The sequence below is a fragment of the Crocuta crocuta genome, unplaced genomic scaffold (genome assembly GCF_008692635.1).
Source record: "Crocuta crocuta isolate KB4526 unplaced genomic scaffold, BGI_CrCroc_1.0 scaffold24, whole genome shotgun sequence".
Classification (NCBI taxonomy): domain Eukaryota; kingdom Metazoa; phylum Chordata; class Mammalia; order Carnivora; family Hyaenidae; genus Crocuta; species Crocuta crocuta.
Genome location: NW_027530974.1, coordinates 2,247,341 through 2,260,501, shown reverse-complemented (window position 1 = coordinate 2,260,501; position 13,161 = coordinate 2,247,341). Strand labels below are relative to the sequence as shown.

Below are 13,161 nucleotides of genomic sequence, written 5' to 3'. Positions count from 1 at the left end.
GGTGCTGCCCTTCCTCGGGGGCCTGGGCGGGGGCTACCAGAAGACCCTCGTGCTGCTCACCTGGATCCCGGCGCTCTTCATCGGCTTCAGCCAGTTCTCGGACTCTTTCCTCTTGGACCAGCCGAACTTCTGGTGCCGCGGGGCCGGCAAAGGCGCGGAGCTGGCGGGGGTCACCGCCACGGGCCGGTGGGACGCCGGCGACGCGGCCAACTGGACCAGCCCCCCAACCACCCCCTTCTCCACTGCCTCCTGGGGGGCCGTGGGCAACCTTAGCAACGGCAGCGGCGCGGACGGGGGCGACACGCCACCCCTGCCGTCCCCTCCGGACCAGGGGGACAACGCCTCCAACTGCGACTGCCACGCGTGGGACTACGGCATCCGCACAGGCCTCGTCCAAAACGTGGTCAGCAAGGTAAGGGCTGCGACCTCCCGGGCACCGCGTCCTTCTCCCGAGGCTTTCCCTCCTGGATCTTCTCCGCCCTTCCCTCCGTCTCCCTCCGTGCAGACCGCGGTCCCTTACAGCGATGCCAGCCTGTGTGTATGCATCCCGCGTTGGCTTCATCCTCCATCCCCCCAACGAGATGCACTTGCTTGGTTGTAAAGCAGGGGCTTTTCGCTGCCCTCCTCGGGGACACTGCTCCCCCCAACCCTAAGGGGGCTCCACAGCCTTGCCTACTTTGCACCCAAACTCCTGTCGGAGTGCACATTTGGAAAGAGCGCCCCTCCCCCTAAAATGACTTGAGCTGCCTTCCCCTACCCTTCAGACTGTCACCCTCGTCCAGGCGGGGGTGCCCCTTGCGGGTCAGGCCGCTGACCTGTCAGCCAGCCAGCTCTGCAAGACTTGCCTCATTCAGGGTCTGATGGCCAGAACCAGGACCACGGCGCTGGCTCTAGTCTTCTGCGGAGCTAGTTGTCTTTATGTCTCCCACAAAGAAATATCTATCCCTGGGACCGATGTCATATTCCCAGGTGTTCTTTCTGGCTGACTTCAGTCATCCCGCGCTGGGTTTGGAAACAGACTATTAAAGCCAACTAAAGAACCCAAGTGCTAGCCACAGAAGCAAAGAGCTTGGGAAAATTCCCTTTCCCTCCTCCTCACGCTCCTTTCTCTCCAAAGATTGGGATTTTTGGCTTTAGATTTTGCCCCCCCAGTGTCCCCTGAAAGGTTTTCTCGGGACTTGAGTCCTATCCCTATAAAGTGTCGGAAGGAAACTAAGAATCTGTTTTGTATTCCGGGTCCACAACTGCTCTTATATAGCAGCTGCTTTTGTCTGAGGGAGGCATTGAGACTCTGGTAAGCTTTAGCAAAGCAACTGCCTTGCTGAGAGTCCTGCCGAGCCCCTCAACAGAGGTGTTTGCATTGTGTGAAATGGAGCCGCAGTATTTTTTGAGATGTGTGGCAGGCAGAAAAATGGAGAAGGGACAATGTCAGAAATCCAGTCCCTAAGAGATCTGTATTTCTTCTTTTCTTTAACATCTAAGAGACATTGTATGCCCATTTGTTAAGCAATTTGTGTTTTTTGCCCTTTCTGTATTTTAAATAATTTACGTTTTGAAATAGGGTAGACCTTTCCTCTCCCACCCTTCTGGGTAGTTCTGGGCAGAGTTTTAAATGCTTTGTTTAAAAGTGAGACTGAAATTGAAAAATTTATAACAATCAATGTGCATGTGCTTTCTCCCCCAAACGGGTGTTAGTAAACAGTTGTAGCTCATGGATGTGTAAGATGAAACTCTGACATCATCATAATCGCTGTTTTAATCTTGTACCAGACTGGCAAGAAATGATCTGTCCTGTGGGAACTGACGGGATTCACTATTAATGGGGAAGATCCTGCAGGCTTGGTTCACCTTGATATGCACCCCACCCCCACCCCCAGCCTCACAGCCTCTCCTTTCCAAAGGTGTTTTGCTGTGACCCTTTCCCATCCACGGAGGGCAATGTTTGTTTGTTTGTTTTTGTCACCATCATGGAAAGATTCAGAACAATGGCTACAGTGACAATTTTTGATACTCTTTGTCTGTGGAAGTAAGGATTTGGCAACATTTTCAAATACTTTAAACCCCTTTTTAAAAAGTAGAGGAGGAATAATATAAATCAAAGAGTTTAGAGGCTGTCCCATTCTGTGGCCCAGGGAGAGTGGAACGTGAAAGTTAGAGGAGGTGGGAGAGAGGATCATTATCCTAGCAGTGGGACCCAGGAACAGCTATTCACACTGCCATGGATAGTGGGATGAGAAAACTAAAATAGTTCTTGAAAACTGGCTTTTAAGGCATATTGGAGAGCAGGACAGTTTTTCTAAATTAGCACTCAAGAGGGTCAAAGATGGCAGGGATGTGTGCTATATGCTTTTGGGGTGCTTGATAGTTATGCCAAGGTTATTTGTAGCAGACACAGCGAGAGTGAGAGCTAAAGACCTCTGGACAATAGTTAGAGATGCCTTTTCTTGTAAAATAAAGACTAGAAAGGACATATTGATTTTCACACACAAATGAGATCTAAATAAAGGACTGTCCTTCCATAACATTGTTTCCATAACAAATGCTCCTTGAGCACATTTGGCATAAACTAAGACTGGACTTTCACTTCAGTGGGCTGTGCACACTGGATGCTGTATCAGATGTACCAATATGGAATGTATACTGTGATGGGTGCAGAATTCTAGAGCTCAGGTGCCTGGCAGCTTTGTTTGTGAGAAGAAGCAGAAGTGGAGATGGTCACCTTCTGTCTGTGGCTTGAAAAGTTCAGAGTCTGAAAAGTTGCCTTCTGTACCTTCTTTCCCCACTCCGAACCACGATCTTCCCACTTGCAAATAATCTTACATGGTGTCTTTGTCGTTAGATTTGCCTCAGCCTGTAGGTGCCCTTCCAATATGTGTTCTATTCTGTCCCTAAGTATTAGGTGAGGAGGGAATATAGAAAATCTGCCAGGCATATATTATATTATATTGCATTATATTATACATATATATTATGTTCTGAACATATGTTGTATTATAAATATATTATAAATATACATTATTAACATATACATGCATTACATAGACTATCACTTACATGCATATAATACCACCTACACACGTGAAACTGCCAAGCCATTGGAATCCCAGGTTATTATAGTTAAAAGGGACCTTTGGGGTGACAAGCTATCTCCCCTCCTGATTAATATCCCTGACATGGGTCCCCGTTCCAGGATGGGAAGGGAGGGCCTCACTGGTATTGGCTAGGTAGCTCACTCCGTGGTTGCTCTTCCTTGCAGCCAAGCATATTTCTTTGGTGAATATAACTCAGGTCATCTCACACTTATTTGTGTGGCTTGCTTCTCTGAAGGGTTTTTTTTCCTTTATATAATATGTGTTCAGATATTTGAGGATACCCAAGTAATTTCTGACTAAAAAATCTCCAACTACTTCAGACATTCCACACATGACAAAATTGCTCTACTTGGCATATGTGTGTCTTAAACAGGACACTCTGAAAATAACCAGGCAGGCCACGTGTGTTCTAATGACAAGGGAGCATAGATGGACCCTATGCTTCCACAGACTGCATCAGTGCATTGATCATGCACTTGATGCGTGAAAGGCTTTCTGTCTTTACAGGATTGCATTAAGTCAAGAGATTTCTCAGGCTGTACCTCGGTGACATGGCACATGATGTAGATTTCATCATAATAGTTTTGGGTTGTTAGATCTCTCCTGTTACGATCTTTTTATTCTTGTTTTATGCCTTGGTCCTTGGTATTTGTTATCTGTTCCAAAATTTTCAATGCCTTCAAAATAATAATAATAATAATAATAGGACTTTTTTGTGCAACCATATGAAGTTCTCCAAACATTTATTATGTTGTTTCTTTTCATCAAGAATGCTGAGGGGCACTTGGGTGGCCTAGTTGGTTGAGCGTCCAACTTCAGCTCAGGTCATGATCTTGCAGTTTGAGGGTTTGAGCCCCACATCAGGCTCTGTGCCGACAGCTCAGAACCTGGATCCTGCTTCAGATTCTGTGTCTCCCTCTCTCTCTGTACCTCCCCCACTTGTGCTCTCTCAAAAATAAATAAACAGTAAAATTTTTTTTTAACGTTGAATAATCCTGGTGCCTGGGTGGCTTAGTCGGTTAAGTATCTGACTCTTGATTTCTGCTCAGGTCATGATCTCACAGTTTGTGGATTTGAACCCCGCATCTGGCTGTGTGCTAATGGGCAGAGCCTGCTAGGGGTTCTCTCTCTCCCTCTCTCTGCCCTTCTCCTGCTCATGCTCTCTCTCTCTCTCTCTCTCCCTCTCAAAAATAAGTAAATAAAACTTAAAAAAAATAGAGAATGTTGAATAATCCAAGGCCAGCCTTAACACTGAGCATTATCTTGGATTTTCAGTTAATACATACCTGAGTGGGCCATATGCTGTGTAGCTTGAGCCCTGTGTTCAACTGCATAGCTCTGAATTTTATCTCCCAGCCATGTTGAAAAACTGTGTCTGTGCTTTCCTGAAACAAATCTAACCAATCTCTGCCATCACTTAGAGGTCAGCTGTGGGAGAACGGAGACCGGACATGGCCCCTATCCCACACCAGCCTTCCTTAGCGGCTCAGATGGCCAAAGATTTTATACAAGGTTAAGAAAACACAATTCTGCTGACTTTAAAATATTCTTCTTAATAATTTGCATCATTATCCCACATTGTTCCAAGTGAATCCTCCTTGGTTTTCAACGCTCACCACTTCCTTGAGTAATAAGCACCATCCTTTTCCTATATGTGAAGTTTGGGGTCTTTGTCCCTACTGATTCTTCTGTTCTCCATGAATTCTCAGAGATCGCTGGCTTTCTTCCTGTAAGTACATCTGAGAGTTGTTTAAATATCCTGGGAAGCAATTTGTATTCTTTTTCTGGGGCTTAAGTCTAGAAGTATTTAAAGTGATTCAGTACAATTTAATTAGGGTTAAAAATAATTACAATTTCATTGCAATAGTAATATTTTAAAAATAACCCAGAGTTAGGTCATCCTAATGGTGTTTTTATTTATTTTGTCTAGTGTATACAACACAGCAGTGAACATCTTTATGCATATCTATTTTTAGAAAGTGACTGTAATAGATAATGTATGCACATGTTACAGAAAGCGGACAGTAAAAGCAACATTTCTAGCCATCCCTGCCTCCAGTTTTCCTCTTGAGAAGCAACCATGGTTACCAGTTTCTTATGTATCCTTCCAGAAATAGTCTAAGTATATTTTCATTATATATTTTCTTCTCACAAACAATGACATAATATGTACATTGTTCTCTTTTTTCACCTATATTGAGTATGGATGCCTATCGCTACACAGAGAGCCTCTCGTTGTTCAGTCATTGTATGACCAGGCCATAATTTGATTTAGTCACTAAGAGGGCATTTAGGTTGTTTCCAGTCTTTGCTATTACCTAATATATAATGAAATTCTGATATGCATGAAACTCTTAGAAGTGGAAAGTCATGGGTGCCTGGGTGGCTTGGTTGGTTAAGCATCTGACTCTTGATTTGGGCTCCGGTCGTGATCTCATTGTGAGTTCAAACCCTACATTGGCCTCTTGCTGACAGTGCAGAGCCCACTTGGGATCCTCTCTCTCCCCCTCTCTCTCTGCCCCTTATCTGCTCTTTCTCTCTAAAAATATAAATAAATAAACTTTAACAAAAAAGTGGAAACTTTTGGTTTGTATAGAGTCAAATTAATCTTTTCTGTTAAAATTTCTGGGGTTTACATTAAGATTTAGGGCTTCTATAATCCTGGAATATTAGAAAATCCCCCATACTTTCTTCTAATATTTTTTTGTCTTAGTTCCTCTTTAATTTAGTGTTGCAGGTATCAGTTTTGCTTTTATTTAGCTAGTAGGATAAATTGCTAGAAAGGGAAATAAATATTAGGTCTGTGGATATAACCAGCATTTCATACAGGCTTTGACTTACTCCTAACAGTGTCCTAAATATTGCATTTGGCAGTAGCCTCAGCGAGAAAACCAGAAGCTCACCAGTTGTTAGGCAGCTGCCATGGTTTGGGAGCTAGCGCCTATCCCCATGAACTGGGGCTCCCTTTTCCTTCATCTTCTTGTTCTGAGCCAGCTGCAAAACCTCCTCTTTCTTTCTTTCTTTCTTCCTTTCTTCTTCCTTTCTTTCTTTTTTACCTTTCATTTCTTTCTTTCTTTCTTTCCTTCTTTTCTTTTCTTTTCTTTTCTTTCTCTTTTTCCTCTTTTGTCTGTAGCATTTTCTGCAGGTCTCGTTTCATTTTGGCCTTCAGCCCAAGGTAGGACTGAGTCAAAAATTGATGTCATTTAAAAACACGATGGGCTTTCTGGATCTCAGTACAGGCATTGCCACACACCAGCCGTGCACGGGCCAGCGAGGCCTCTCCAGACTCTGAGCCCGTGCTCACGTCTCCATCCACCTGCACACTCAGGAATGTCTTGTTGGTGGCTTCGAGTCAGCCATGGTGGGAGCATTTACACCATGGAATTGGCAAACACTACACATTGGTGGGGGAGGGGGGGTTTCTGCAGAGTCAGTTGTTAAACAATTATTGTGCCACCAACTGTGATCCTAGGCTACTCCTTTCCTTTTTTTTTTTTTTTTTTTTTTAACTTTTCTTCTTCCTTCCTTTCATAGATGAGTCCCTCTTCTGGGCTAAGCCTTGTACTATATGTTCTGGATACAATGACAGATATAGACAGCTCAGCTCACATAGAGCTTATAGGCTAATGAGGGAGGCACACCGTAACTAATTAATAATAATCCTTTGGGATGCCTGGGCTTGATTTTGGCTTAGGTCATGATCTCCCAGTTGGTGAGACTGGCCTGGGCTCTGCTCTGATGGCCCAGAGCCTGCTGTGGATTCTCTCCCTCCCTCTCTCTCTCTGCCCCTCCCCTCTGTCTGTCTCTCAAAATAAGTAATAAATACACATTGAAATAATAATAATAATTATTTAATTACAAACTGAGTTAAGTATGTGGAAAGAAAGGGAAATGAGAGACTAGAACAAAAAGCTTGGCCTAGACTGACTGGTCTCTGAGTGCAGCTGACATCTGAGTTGAAATCTTAGGTTTGAGTGGGAGACAGAGAGAGAGAGAACAGCACTGGCAAGGGCCCCTTGGTATGTGTGAGCTTAGAACCTACAGGAGGCAGGGAAGGTGGGAAGGTGGGGAGGGGCAGCTTATGAGTCATGTTCAGAACGTCAGCCGTGAGATGAGGGGGTGAACTGGGATGGAGGGCGGCCAGGCAGAGTGTGTGAAGTGAGAAGGGACTGAAGACTCAGGGTGTGGGGCTCTGCGGAGAGGTTGGGGGGAGGGGAGAGAGCTCAGATGGAGAGAGGCAGTCTGACCAAAGTCTCAGGGGCTTGGGGAGTGAGGAACTGGGTAACTTGGGCTGTTGGGAGAAGGCCGGCCAGCCCAGAAAGTGGCTCTGAAGAGGAGGTGTGGGAAATTTTACTGCTGCTGCAGGCCCAGGCCAGACCCGGGGCAAGTGGGCCTGAAGCCTCTGTCCAGGCTGATAGGAAGCAGCTCTGGCCCATCCTAGTGTTCTAGCATTTTCTCCTGCTCTCCTGCTCTCCTGCTCAAAATGGGAGTGTGCTGATTTCCACAAAGCTGAAAGATCTCGACAGGGAAAACCATCTGTCTAGAATTTACTTTGATTGAACCAGCTTTACCTTTACAGAATGCCTAGTATAGGTTAAAAAAAAAATTGTCCTGAGCATGGATAACGTATAACATTCTCTTCCTAGTCCAAAGTCCTCAGTTTACGGATGAGAAGACTGAGGCTGGAGTGAGTGTGGGGGTGTCGCTGACTTACTCAGAGCCCCCAGCCCATTAGGGGTAGAGTTGAGTTCCCATCGCCAGTAGAGCCTGTAGAGTGCTCTTGCCGCAGGCCAGGAGCAGCCCCACCAGGGGAGAGGGGCCGGGAAGAGCTGATGGGCATGCCTGCCAGCTCTCTTGAACTTGTTCCCTTTCACTGGCCTATCAGGGCCAGTCCTCCTGTCGCTGCCTGAGAAAGGTCATACCCATTAGGAGCTGCGTGCTGAGGTGTGGTTTGTTATATGGTGGCTTCTGTGGGTAGGCTTGTGCAGACCACCTCTGCGCAGGTGTCACTGACCACTGCCCGGGACGCCCTTTCTTCCTCCCTTCAGCCGTTTGGTCCCTGTTCTTCCTCCAGGTTGCTCATCCTCACTCTGTGTCCCTAGCATCCAGCCATCCCTTTGTCCTAACACTGGCTGTGGGGTGATCAGACTGCTCTCTGTCCCCTTCCGCACTGGAAGTGTGTCTTACTCGGCTTTTACCCACAAAGTCTTCCCTGTAAAGGTCTGAGCTCACCTGAGTTTGCTGAAAAGAAGAAGAAGGGCTTTTTAGTTTGGCAGGTGTGGGTTCAGGTCCTGACTCTGCTGCTGCTTGTGCTCAGCAGGTGATTACCAGCAGCTGTGACAGTTACAGGTTTAACTCTATTATCTTTATCTTTGGGAGTGGCAGGAACCTCATCAGGAAAGTGGGTCATTGCTCACCTTACCTCGAGGGCTGTTGTGAAGCTAGAATAAGAAAGAGCCCACCACCCTCCCTCCAGGCACCTGACAAATCAGGAGGAACCTGGGAATCTCAGAGCCCTTTCTCCTTCCTGTCCATGGGGTGAGGACCAGCCAAATGAGTCATCTGAGAAATACTTAGGTGGGGAGGAGCTGACAGGCCACACCTGAAGGGTGCGCTCCGAGGTGTCTGTCCCCTCCGCCCAGAAACTGATAACATGGGGGAGCAGGTGGGCGCCTTCTTACGGGACACAGGAATCCAGAGAGGCCTGAGGAGTCAGACCCAAAAGGACCTCTGGTCTGATGAAAAAGACCATTTAAGGGGCACCTGGGTGGCTCAAGTCGGTTGGGCATCCAACTTCGGTTCAGGTCATGATCTCATGGCTCGTGAGTTCGAGCCCCGCATCAGGCTCTGTGCTGACAGCTAGCTCAGAGCCTGGAGCCTGCTTCAGATTCTGTATCTCCCTCTCTCTCTGACCCTCCCCTGCTAATGCTGTCTCTCTGTGTCTCTCTGAAATAAATACAACATTAAAAAAAAGAAAAAAAAGAAAAAGGCCATTTAATGGCTCTGTTTTCAGGTCACTGGACACAGGGTTCCGAAAGATCTGAAGAGGAAAAGCGTTTTCTGGCCAACCTCGAGGAATGGGGGAGCAGGGCCCTGCCAGGGGCTTCACACCCCCACAGAGGTCTTGGCTTAGAAACCTGAGTCCCTGCCATTGGGTGGAGAATGATGTAAACGTGTTCAAAATTCTGGGCTAGCTGTGCTGGTGAACACAGATCAGAGAAACTGAACTTTTAGAGGAGTTGTTGATAACTTTGGACCTCAATGGCAGGGATCAGAGAGCTAACTTCAGGGGCCGATAAAGACTGGCCCCTGCCCCACCCACCTGGAGTGCCGTCCTTGCTGACTGACCTCAGGAACCTTCAGACTTTGATCTTCTGTGACTTGGGGTCTCTTCTTTTGTTTGCTCAAGGCTACTCAGTGCTGGTCATTATGTGTGGGCAGGTCTTCCCCCAAACAAGTGACCTAGAGATCAACAAGACCTATATTGCTAGGAAAGAGGAGAAGTGGTTATTGACGGATATAGCTGGTGTCCCATAAAATAAATCATTGCTGAAACAGAACCGGGCTGGGGGCTCTGCAAACCACCCCATTTGCATAGGGTTATATTCTACAAAACCTCTTGTATGACTGTCTTGGTTGCAAGTAATGAGAACAAATTTCAAATTCACAAAATAGAAGGCAAATCTTTTGGAATGATGCAGGAATGGCTCAGGGAACCCAGGATGGGATCTGAGGCCAAGAATATTGAGCCCACCTGTGCTCTCCACCCTTTTCTCCAGAAGTCCACTTTGTTCCCCCTATGGATCGGCTTTTGCCTGATCAGGCAAGTCAGCACAGAGGCCAGCAGTTCCAGATTTCTGGGTGCAGACCTGATGTCCGGATTGGGCTGGGGTGTCAGAGCAGTTACCCAGCGCTAGGGGACAGCTGGTTTGAACTGCGCAACAGGAGTCAGTAGTAGCTGTTCTTCATTGGGATGGAAGGGATTAGAGATGAATCTTTTTGGCAGTTAATTGAGAATAATTGAATATTGATTGATTTAACTATTAAATGCTTTAAACGAAGTATTCTTTTTCTTCCCAAAAACTCAGGAAGTAACTTACGCGGCTGCTTAAGCTTAGTATGGAATGGGCGAGAAGACCCCTCCTGAGGCTTTTTTTTTTCTCCTAGAAATAGTGATAAATGGTCCCATTTATTAGCTCCAGATCACAGAGGGAGCTTGGGACTAGCCCCTGGGCGGCCGCTGAAACAGTTTTACAAATAGTCACCCTCACCCCTGTCCCCACACAGGGTGAGTCTCTTTGTTTCTCCAAACCTTTCTGCTGGTCAGGACCAGGGACATGATTTGCGGGGCCCACGGCAAGAGGAAAACATGAACCCTCTGGCTCAAAACTTATTCAGATCAAGACAGTGACCGCCGAGCACAAAGCCAAATGTGGGCCCTTTTGAGCAGTGGTGCTTCTGGTGGCCTGTGTTCTCTCACAAAGCCATCTGTCACTGCTAAGCAAGTGTCCCCCAACCGGTCCAAGTCTTTCTTCCTGACTTCTCAGTGTCTTTTCTGCTTCTCTGTTCCTTGGTTGTGTTTTGTATCTTTTTCTAGATTTCTTGTAGTAAAAGTGAAACATACTTTTTGTGGGTCTGTTTTTCCCAGGGAACAGCTTCAGAAAGCCCTAGCCAGTTTTGTTTTGAATGTTGAGTTTGCTCAAGGTGTGCCACAGCCAGAAGGAGCCGGGGAGCATTCTTACATTTGAAAACACTGCCCCAGAAGGGAGGCAGTTGGTTTACTTATCTGAGCAGTGAACCAAACAGCTGAGTCATAGGAATGTGTGGTAAAGAATGTTAAGTCATAGGAATGCTAGTTAAGTGTTATCGGCCATTTTTTTTAGAGGAGGAGAGGAGGGTCAGTCTTCCCTATAATTGAACTCTGCTTTAGCTAAGAGTCACACTTTACTTCTTTGTATCATTTGAAGAAGTGGTGCAAAGGAGATGATGCTGGCGTAAAGCTGCCGTGAGCGTCCCGGTGGTCATATTAAATTATGGATGGGTTATGCACTCGGCATAGTAATTTGCACTACAGAGTGTTTCCTCCCAGATTAGATTAAAAGCTGCTTTTTTTTCCCCTGTGTGTTTAAAAGATGCTTTACAAATTGGGCACCCTTGATTGTTACATACTGAGAAACTCCACTGTTCTCAAATGAATATACATGAGCATTCACAGTGAACACAAAGTTTTTGTCCTACTTTTTCAGAAGTTCTTTTTTTAAATTGTAAAATGCACATAACAGAAAATTTACCATTTCAACCATATTTAAATGTACAGTCGAGTGGGATTAAGTACAGTCACACTGTCAGCGATCATCACCATCATCCATGTCCAGCACTTTGTCATCTTTCCAAACTGAAACTCTGTATCCATTAAACACTAACTGCCCGCTCCCCTCCCCCAGCCCCTGGCAACAGCCCTTCCACTTTCTGTCCCTGAATCTGACTATTCTAGGAACCTCATGTGAGTGGAACCATTATAGGACTTGTTCTTTTGTGACTGGCTTCTTTTACTTCGTGTGACGTTCTCAGGCTTCCTCCAAGTTGTAGCCTGTGTCAGAATTTCCTTCCTTTTCAAGATCGAACAATATTCCATTGTATGTATAGACCACATTCTGTTTATCCAGTCATCCATTGATGGACACATAGGTTGCGTTCACCCTTTGGCTGTTGGAAGTAATGCTTCTGTGGACATCGGTGTTGGCCTACTTTTTTGAAGACAGTTACATACAACCCCTCCCCCCGTCCGTCCCCCATTAGAGGCGATTTCTGCAGCCACTTGAGTGGCGCCTGGCTCTGGCCCTTCTCTGCAGGCAGGCTTTCTGCCCTGCCTTGGGTAGGTGACACAGAGGGGTAGAAGATGGTCTCTGCCCTGGAGAAGGAGCTCATGGTGTAGCCGAGACTGTTGGTAAATGGAGGGTTAGTGTGGGACCAGCTAAGAGGAGTGTGTGGGGGCCAGGAGCTGAGGCTGTAGGGTGCAGAAGTGCGCATGCCCAAAAGAGCGGGTGAGGTGTGTGCCCTGACTGTGGGTCCCCACCTTGGGCGGTGGGGTGGGGACGCTGGGTGCTGTGGCATTGGAGCTGGGCCCTGAATGAGGGCTGGGGTCTTAAAATATGGAAAGGATTGAGACAGGGCCTCGTCTGCAGAGGAGATGATGAGGGCTGGAAAGCAATGAGTGTAGGGCACAGAGCGGGGTCCCTGCCACACAGGCCCCCCAAAGTCAGTCCTTGGGGATGAGTTTGGTTCCCCCCCAGTAGGCAGTGAGTTATCTGAGCTTTGTAATGGAGAAACGACAGCAGAGACCAGGGCAGCAGTACCCCCAGCCCCACGCTGGGTCCACATGGCACTGTGTCCTCGGGACCCCTGCAGCACCCCTCCTGGCCTCTCTGGTTGCCATGTGTTGCTCCTGCAGCACACATGTTGGTTTGGGCCTCTGTGAAAAATGCTCACTGAGCCCCATCACAGGTGTGGCCATGCCCTAGGGGTTGCGGCCCTCCCCTGGGAAGTGCCAGCCCGGCCCAACATCCCTGCCTCGCCTGCTGGGCCTCATGGTCTCTGTGCCACAGATGGTGTCAGCTTGCCTGATGTCGGATCCCTGGGACTGATTCAGTGATCTTGGTCGGCCTCTGTGTGGCTTTGGCAGTGTCCATTCAGTCTTCAACACTCTCTCCTTGGGATGGGGGAAGGGGGTGAGGGTGGTGAATGCTGCTTTTCCTTGATTTTTCTTCTGCTTCTCTGGCTGCTCTTCTCCTTCGGGAATTCTTTCCATCACCTGCTCCCTTCAGATCATTCCCCAGTGTCTCAGTCAGCTTGGGCTGTGTAACAAGTACCGTAGACTAGGGGGCTTACGCAGCAGACATTTAGTTCCTCTTGGTTTTAGAGACTGGAAGTCCGCGATCAAACGTCGGCAGGCCTTGCGAGGCCTCTCTCCTTGCCTTGTGCATGCTGTCTTCTCCCTGTGACCTCTGTGTATGTATCTGTGTCCTAGTCTCCTATTACAAGGACAGCAGCCCTGTTGGATTATGGCTCA

General features: G+C 47.2%; 1 protein-coding gene across 2 annotated transcripts in view; it reads left to right on the top strand.

Annotated features, from left to right (window-relative positions):
* The first annotated feature begins 355 nt into the window (after positions 1-355).
* Positions 356-13,161, top strand: part of SLC22A23 (solute carrier family 22 member 23) — a 181,660-nt gene continuing 168,854 nt past the window's right edge. For both annotated transcript variants that reach the window (XM_077770032.1, XM_077770031.1), the window contains exon 1: positions 356-412. The gene's annotated coding sequence lies outside the window, so the exon portion shown is untranslated. The remainder of the gene's footprint in view (positions 413-13,161) is intronic.